The sequence below is a fragment of the Lactuca virosa genome, chromosome 5, assembly GCF_052849685.1.
Source record: "Lactuca virosa cultivar CGN04683 chromosome 5, Lactuca_virosa_CGN04683_v6, whole genome shotgun sequence".
Classification (NCBI taxonomy): domain Eukaryota; kingdom Viridiplantae; phylum Streptophyta; class Magnoliopsida; order Asterales; family Asteraceae; genus Lactuca; species Lactuca virosa.
The window spans coordinates 78,291,984-78,301,355 of NC_136430.1; positions in this window are offsets into that span (position 1 = coordinate 78,291,984).

A 9,372-nucleotide genomic window follows, 5' to 3' on the forward strand; every position below is an offset into this window, starting at 1 on the left:
ATTCTTGGAAGTGGTGTGATCTTTTGGATTGGTTAGTAGTGACACACTAGCAATGGCAAACATGGTTTTCAGCAGATTGGGCATAGAATGGTAAGAAGGATTGAGGATACTTCCAACATTGTGTGATGTAAGACGTTAGTTGAATCAAAGTGGGGGAGAATCATCCAAGGATTCAGAAGTAGGAGCAGTTTTGAAACTGAGATAAGTTTCGCATCCTTATCAGAAAGGAAGACAGTCCAGACAGATGTGTGGTTTGAGGATAGTGTGAGATGGAAGTTTGGAAAAACTTGCCAGTAAGGAGATCGCATTCCCGTAATGTTTGCCAGCAAGCCTTAGGGAATCAGGTTGGGGATTCCAGTCAGGACATGGGTTCAGTCTTGAATGATAGGTCGTATGTATACTCGTCGTCGGATGTGTTCGGATCAGTAACCAACGAATGAGATATTGTTAGAGTGTTGTAAGTCTGCGGGTGTAGCCGTAGCATTCACTAGCAGCCAGATAGTGTTAGAGAGTTGTAAGTCTGCGGGTGTAGCCGTAGCATTCACTAGCAGCCAGATTGTGTTAGAGTGTTGTAAGTCTGCGGGTGTAGCCGTAGCATTCACTAGCCGCCAGATAGTGTTAGAGTGTTGTGAGTCTGCAGGTGTAGCCGTAGCATTCACTAGTAGCCAGATAGTGTTAGAGTGTTGTAAGTCTGCGGGTGTAGCCGTAGCATTCACTAGCAGTTAGGTAGTGCTAGAGTGTTGTGAGACTGCTGGCGTAGCCGTGGAATACACTTGGCTGGTAGACAGCATGAGCGAGTTGTTAGGACGCGGAAGGAACATTAGCCCCCCAGTTCGGGCGTAGCAGTAAAGATGTGGAAATCCACGAAGTGGATTTCGGAATTGTCTAGATGGATTAGACCTAGTTAAGCCAGTGATAAGACTGTAGGAATGCCACTGCAGTTGTGAGATCGAGGAAGCAATGGATTGCTTCAGGTTACTTGTTATATAAGGCTACAATTGGTCATGTAGCAATCGTGTTTAGCTGTGGGTTGGTAACCTCAGGATTCGACGTGTGGAATCGATCAGTTAGATCAGAAGGCCGCTAGGGCCACAGTGACAAGATAACTAGTAGTTGTTAGTTTCAGAGAAGGATGTCGTTCAGAAGTTGTGTGAGGCGACTAAGTAGGGAGTCCATGGGGCTCCGCAGTCGGGCGGGAACCTGGTATGTCAGATGACTGACGAATGAATTGAGACCAGGAAGGCCTCGATAGATGTTGGAAAACAGCCATGTAGCAGCATGCTGTTTCAGGCAGTTCAGTGTTCAGGCAGCTCAGTGTTCAAGCAGTTCAGTGTTCAGGCAGTTCAGTGTTTCGGGCAGTTCAGTGTTCAGGCAGTTCAGTGTTTCAGGCAGTTCAGTATTCAGGCAGTTCAGTGCTTAGGTAGTTTAGTGTTCAGGTAGTTTAGTGTTTCCAGGCAGATCAGTGTTTCAGACAGTGTTGGGTCTCCAGCGGTAATGGTATTTTGGATTTTCATGGATAGCTTGGGGAGTGGAAAGTCACTCATAGCACGATTATCTGAGTTATGGACAAGTATAAGTGGATCGCAGGGATAAGTGGATCTGTGAATTCTGTTGTTCTAGTGGCACGGCATGGAGTGCCTGTATCAGTAGTATCAGACCGAGACGTCCGTTTTACTTCCAGGATTTGGAAGCGGTTTCATGACGAGATGGGGACTCGTCTTCATTTTAGCACCGCTTTCCACCCCCAGACGGACGGGCAGAGCGAGAGGACGATTCAGACTCTCAAGGACATGCTTCGGGCATGTGTCCTAGATTTTGGGGGCAGTTGGGATACGTATCTTCCTTTAGCGGAATTTTAGTATAACAACAGTTACCACACTAGTATTGACCGCCCTCCTTTCGAGATGCTCTACGGGAGAAAGTGTAGGACCCCGATTTGTTGGGGCGAGGTCGGTCAGCGAGTCATCGGGAGCACCGAGGTGGTGCTCGAGACCACAGAGTTGATCCAGCAGGTCCGTAGCAGATTGCAGACTGCGCATAGTCGACAAAAGAGTTACGCCGACAGGAGGCGTTCGGACTTAGAGTTTCGGGTGGGCGATATGGTCCTCCTGAAGGTATCACCCTGGAAGGGTGTTATCAGGTTCCGGAAGAGGGGCAAGCTGGGCCCCAGGTTCATTGGTCCTTTTAGGGTTTTGGCCCGGGTGGGTCGGGTTGCTTATCGATTGGACCTTCCAGTAGAGCTTAGCCAGATCCACAACACTTTCCATGTTTCTCAGTTGAGGAAGTGTTTGGTGGACGAGTCAGCAGTTGTAACCTTAGAGGATATTCAGGTTGATAGTAGCCTAAATTATATCGAGAGACCAGTTGCGATCTTGGATCGAAAGACGAAGACCTTGAGGAAGAAGGTGGTTCAGTTAGTGAAGGTGCAGTGGCAGCACCGAAAGGGTTCAGAGTGGACGTGGGAGACCAAGGGGGAGATGAGGGAGCATTATCCTGAGTTATTTTTGGATTCAGCGGCAGCAGACTTCAAGGACGAAGTCTAAGATAAGTGGGGGAGAGTTGTAATGCCCCATTTCTGGTATGTAATTTTAATTAAAGTGTCTCCATTTCTTAAGGGGTACTCGACGAGTCTGTAACCCGACTCGTCGAGTAGAAGCGGGATGAGCTCGCGATTTAAGTTGGCTACTCGGCGAGTCCATATGTTGGGACTCGGCGAGTCTGCTTGTCTGGATGAAGCCCTAATTTCAAGGGTTTGTACCCTATTTAAACGTCATTATAGCCTCCCACCCCAGCCTCCAGCACCTTTAGAGCATTTCCCCTGTAAACCCTAGCCCCCATTGTTGAACTTGAGTGTGTTTGTGCTAGTTTGGAAGCTTTGGAAGGGAAGGAAGGAAAGAAGGTCCATAGAAGAGAAAGGAGATCCAAGAGTTAGCTTCCATCTGTTTCCCATTCAGGTAATAAAGTTATTACCTTGTGTATTCCTCCATTAAACCCTCTTTTATGCTTGTTATGTCTTCTTTGGAGCCTTATATGATTCAAAACTTGAGATATGGACTCTCCTTTGGATGGAAAACTTAGATGTGGACGTTATTGAACTCCAGGAGCTCATTATAGCCACCTTTATGCAATCTTGGCCTTGTTCCAAACCCTAAGAGCCTAGTATTTGATGATTTTGGGTATTTTAGACTCATACCCTTGTGCATGCACGTAAAGTTGGAAACTTTACGTGTAAAACCAGTCCTAGAAGCTCAGATCTATGATTTGGAAGCACTGAAATAAATTAGAATCGACTGTATAGTAATAGCATGCTTGGGACTCGACGAGTTGTTCTTCAACTCGGCGAGTTGTTCTTCAGACTCGACGAGTTGTTCATACGACTCGGCGAGCCACAGACTGGACGTGTTCATATGATGAAGGAGAACTCGATGAGTTGTTCATACAACTCGGCGAGTCGGATGAAGTTAGACTCGATGTTAGTATCGAAGAAGAACTCGTCGAGTCTTTGCCAAACTCGACGAGTAGAAGCGAGTAGAGAACTAGAATGGATGAAAGGGACTCGGCGAGTTGGCGGCCCAACTCGGCGAGTCCGGTCAACTGGAAGTTGACTTTGACCAGGAAGTTGACTTTGACCAGGGGTAAAATAGTCATTTTACCCTGAGATTAGTTATCAGTATTTGATTTAGTGTTTATGGGATTTGTAGCCGGGGAGTTCCGGAGCAGCAGTCAGACAGTCTCAGATTTAGCACCTCAGCAGCCAGCGTTACGAGGTGAGTTTCCTTCCAGTAGGAACGGGTCTATGGCCACAATGCCGGCCCGTTTAGATAGCAGTAGTTCCGGACTTTGGTCCGATGCAGTAGTACAGTATGCTTGATGTCTTTGTGATTCAGGCATGTTTATGTGTTAGTTAGTCCGGACCTCGGTCCGATGCAGTATGCAGTATATGTGTTTATGCTAGTAGTTATGATTATGTTATGCTATGTTCAGTCAGTCCGGACTTCGGTCCGATGCAGGGGGAAAGGCCCCATTTAGTCCGGACTTCGGTCCGATGCAGGGGGCAAGGCCCCAGTTAGTCCGGACTTCGGTACGATGTAGGGGGCAAGGCCCCAGTTAGTCCGGATTTCGGTCCGATGCAGGGGGCAAGGCCCCAGTTAGTCCGGGCTTCGGTCCGATGCAGTGGGCAAGGCCCAATATGTGCTTTATATGTTATTGTATGGTGTGTGGTAGTTTGGGGGAGCTCACTAAGCTTCGTGCTTATAGTTTTCAGTTTTGGTTTCAGGTACTTCCGCTAGTAAGGGGAAGAGCTCGGGATGATGGCATGGCACACACCACAGCTTCAGTTTATCCTGGGAGTTTTATTCAGATATTTTGATATGTTTTGACATCAGTTGATTTGATACCTTATTATGACATTTTGAGACACATGATCCATGGATTTATCTTTTAATATTTGATATGATGATTTAGTAAGGTTTTCAAACGAAAATTTTTGGGTTGTATTTTTGGGATGTTACACTTGTATTAGAAAACTTTTTTTTTCTCTTTAAAACATTTTTTTTGAAAAACTTTATCAAATCCTTAGTTGGAGTTCAGACACACCCGAGTGTATGTCCGAATCCCTCAAACCAAGGATCTGATACTAACTTGTAACGTCCCAAAAATAAGACCCGAAAATTTTTCATTTTTAGATTAATAAAATAGTAAACCATATAATTGTCATAAAACCAAGGTAAACAAATTGTACCAATACATCATCAATCATCAGAGTAAATCACAAAATGCGGAATTATGTGGTGTGTGCTCTGCAATCATCCCGGGTTATTCCCTTTGGAACCAGAAGTACCTGAAACATAAAATGAAAACCGTAAGCACAAAGCTTAGTGAATTCCCAACATACCACATACCATACATAAGTAAACACATAACGGGCCCCGCCCAATGAGTGTATCGGGCCTCGCCTACACTCGTATAACGGCCCCGCCCACTGAGTATAACAGGCCCCGCCCAAACTCGCATAACGCGCCCCGCCCAACATACAAATCATATAAGTACATACACATACAAGAGTCACACAGACATCTAGTATCCTAGCATCACTGATCATGGGCCGACATTGGTGCCTTAGACCCGCTAAACATGGTGATGAAACTCACATTGCACTGTTGAATCTCACGGATAAATCTCTGGTTGTTGGCCTGCTAAAAATCCCCACGCCATAATCACAAAACATCATCCAATTAATAATTGGATCCTGACTCACCCTAAGAGTCCAAACTAGGGTAAAAGGCCTTTTTACCCTTCCCTATATTTAGCCCAAGGCCCAAGCCCATTCCAAACTGTCCAAATGCCCAAATTCTAAAATAATCACCCAAGGCCCACTATGGCCCAATTTTCCAAATTGGGCCCAAACCCCTTCATGGGCCTTAAATCAAGGTCCAAAAATATTCTTAGTCCAAAACAATATTATGATGGCCCAAAATAAAGCCCTAGACTCCTAAGGTCCAAAATGAAGCCTAAAACCGAAAAGCCCAACTTCTGCAGCCCACTGCTGAGTATGTGAGTCGTACTCAGCTTGTACGTGAAGCGTACTCGCTTTAGGGCTTGTACGTGCGGCGTTTGAGCTTGTACGCCCAATGTACTCCTCCTGTTTGGCCAACTTTCTCATTCAGCTCTTAAATGGTTAAGATTTCACTCCAACACTTAGATCTGACTTCCTTAAGGTGGTTTATCACGTAAAGTTGCCAACTTTACGTGCATGCATGGATTAATGAGGCTCTTAAAGCTCAAAATGTGACAACCGTCAATTTTTGGCCAAGTCAAAGTCAACTAAAGTCAACAAGTCAAACCGGTCAACTCATCTAACCCTTGTATATTAGGGTTTCCATTATGTTTCTTATTGAACAACTCGCAATCTTAATACAAAGTATCACTTAGAGTTTTCACGTGTTCGGAAATTCTAAACCCTAATCAGGGCAAGTGATGAAACTACTCGATAAAACATTATTCCTTAACCCTCAGGGCATATAACAATCATATCGAGACTTAACGGGATGTACAAACCTTGCGTTGCGAAGCCAAACACTCAAAAAGGTCACAAAAGAAGTCTCTCTCAATCTCTTTCACTCTAACTCTCCCAAAACTCTCTAAGTAGGAGAAATCGCTCCAAGAATGTGAAATCTCTCCCAAATCTCTCCAAGAATGTGAAATCTCTCCCAAATCTCTCTCTGTATGAGAAATCTCTCCAAGAATGTGAAATCTCTCCCAAAAATCTCTCTGTATGAGAAATCTCTCCAAGAATGTGAAATCTCTCCCAAATCTCTCCAAGTATGTGAAATCTCTCCCAAATCTCTCTCTGTATGAGAAATCTCTCCAAGAATGTGAAATCACTCCATAGTACTTTTCCCACCATTTTTCAGCCACACACTTGGTCAAGAGCTGGAAAACCTTCCTCCCTCCTCACATTACTCTCATTTTCCTCCAAGTGACAAACTTCATTCTCTCTCACTTCCTCTCTCTAGATTTCGAGATTCAAGGCTATTCTCCAAGCTTTTCTTCTACATTTGGTAAGTATCTTCCTCCTACACTTAGATATTCTACTATCCTTCATCCAAATCATAGATTGCTTACACAAATATCGTCATATTTGTTGTTAGATCTTCAAATCTTCAAGCATCTCCCAAGTGTTCTTGAGTTGAACACTTCTTTTCTCCATCATCCATCTACTTAAATCACTCAAGGTGAGTTCATACCCCTACATTTTCATGTTTTTCTTAAGTTTTAAGGGGGGGGGGATACAAGTTAAAACACCAAGAACACAACTAAACCCAAACAACAGCTTTCATCATAAAAGTTGAGTCTTATTCGCGGACTGTTTTGACTATCTTAAACTTAATATCTTTCAAAACTGTTTAATATACAAATAGTTCAGGTTCATACCTTTAAAATGAATACTTGCACATCTCCATACGATTTTTCTACGATTTATGGTGATTTTTACAAAACTGCCTATCATTTCAGAAACAAATTCGGACCAGTCTGTGAATATGAACATTTTAACACAAGTTAAAGACTTATAAAAATCATAATACAAATTATGAATAAACTAGACACATTTTATGAACTCTCAGAATTTACGGATTCAGTTTTCGACTTCGTATGATTTTTCTATAATTTTTCTAAAACAGTGTAGAAAGGTTAAAAACTAGTTAACAGCTTACAACTTTCATAACACTTTGTAGTATGTTGAGCAAAGTGCATAACAATAAGTTCTAAATAATGAATGTATTTTCTTGTTAGTTTATCATCATAAACTGAAATTTAGTCATTCATGATAAGGTTTACTCATTCGTTTCGAACACATATAATAAACTCCAATAAGCATAGTTTATGGATTTTTACTACATGAAAAACGTTTTACTCTAAAAACAAATGGGTTTTTCATATCCTACGGGATAAACTATAATAGTAATAGTTTAAGGATTTCATATCACTAATTGATTCAGAAAAGGTGATTTTACTTCCTTCACGAAAGAGGTTTTGATATCAAACTATGTGTAAACTAGTTAACTTAGGTTGTGAGGCAATTGTATCCCCGTACGTTCGAGTACGGGATCCCAATTCCTGTAAGTTATAACCAGAGTCTCTTGTAGGGAGAGCGTGATAATTGTGTATAGATCTATATTGGGTTTGACACCCCACACCTTGCTGCTAGCTACAGCGGGACCTGCAGGTCTATGGGTGACAAGAGTCATAGTATCGTAACGTCTGAAAGACGTTGTGCTGGTTATTTCTCGTCATATTATGGTTATAGCGACTCACATAGGTAGTTAACAATCTTTCAAGTTTACATGGAAACTTCTACTTTGAAAAGGGGTTTTACTTCTAAACTAAACGAGTTTATGCCGATTTAAACTTGCAAGAATTACTTTAAGTATGGTAAAATACTTGTTTATTTTCGGTCCTGGGATTTAGGACTACCTAACTTTAAAAAGGGTTTTATGCCGATTTAAAACCACTTTTATATCTCTAAGTATGGAAAATATTCGGTCCTGGGATTTAGGACCACATAACTCTTATAAGGAAAATATAGGATTTTCTTTGGAATCATATCTCTGTTAAAACTATATTTCATCTAGAATTGTTAGACTTCAGCTATAATTGATAAGTGTATATGCTAGAGTTATATAAGAATCTAGTCATAATCGACTTAGAATTGGTGGGCCCGCCTTACTTCTTGTTCCTTGTTTGGTTGTGGACCTAGGGCAGACCCATTATATTCGACGGTTTATTTAACTTAAATTTTATATAACTTATATACACTGGGCGATTATAGAAGGAATCTATGGGTCTTTCTAGGGTTCATTTCCGCATAACATAGAAGCATTCATTTCACCTAATAAAGAAAATATTGGATTTTCTGGAAACATACTTTGTCGCTTTTACAGGGAAAACGGTTCCTTTCTCAAACAAAACTCTTATGAACTCACCAACTTAATTGTTGACACTTTTTCAAAACTACTTGTATTCTCAGGAAATCAGTGAAACAGGAAAACATCAGCATTTTCAGGATGGGACGATAAATCGTCAAATAGTTCATTTTGTCATCATAATGTAATTGATTTGAATCATGTAAACATATACTTTGGTGTAACTTTTTCAATTATATTTATGATGGTTGTATTGACTTTGAGCACTATTATACTCGTTGTTATGATACTATACATGAAGTCCTCCACCCCCGGACGTTTCCGCCATCCTTGGTTTGGGGGTGTGACACAAAAGGACTTAACAAATGACTTAATGCATGCATGAGACCACCAATACCATAAAGTTTGCATTTTTATGCCTAAGGAACCCTCAAAACGTCCAGATCTACAAGGTTTAGCTTCTAAAACGGCCTTAACTCATCAAGGCTAACCAAAAGGGACCAAAAAGGACCATAACAAGATAAAGAGTAGATCAAAGCAAAGAGTAGACAAGGTATGGACTTTATACCTTAAAAGTCACTAAAAGATGGAGCTAATTCTGGATCTGTAAGCTCCCCTCCAAGGAATGAGTATTCTAACTTCTTCTTCTATCACTTCAAAGAGCATAAAACCCACCAAAGATCAAAACCAAGGCTCAAAAGCACCTCACAAAGAAAATGGACAAATTAGGGTTTTCAAGGGCAAGGAGGCTAAGTAAACATGTCCAAAAGAGGCTATCACATGGATTATATAGGGTGCAACACCCTAAAATTAGGGTTTTCATTAAATGCACATACGCCCCGCGTACACAAGTGTACGCCCCGCGTACGTGTCCGAAGGCGCGATTCAACCATTTTGAAAACTTTTTCGATTCGGGATAACATGTGAAACATACCAATTTTCCAAGCGT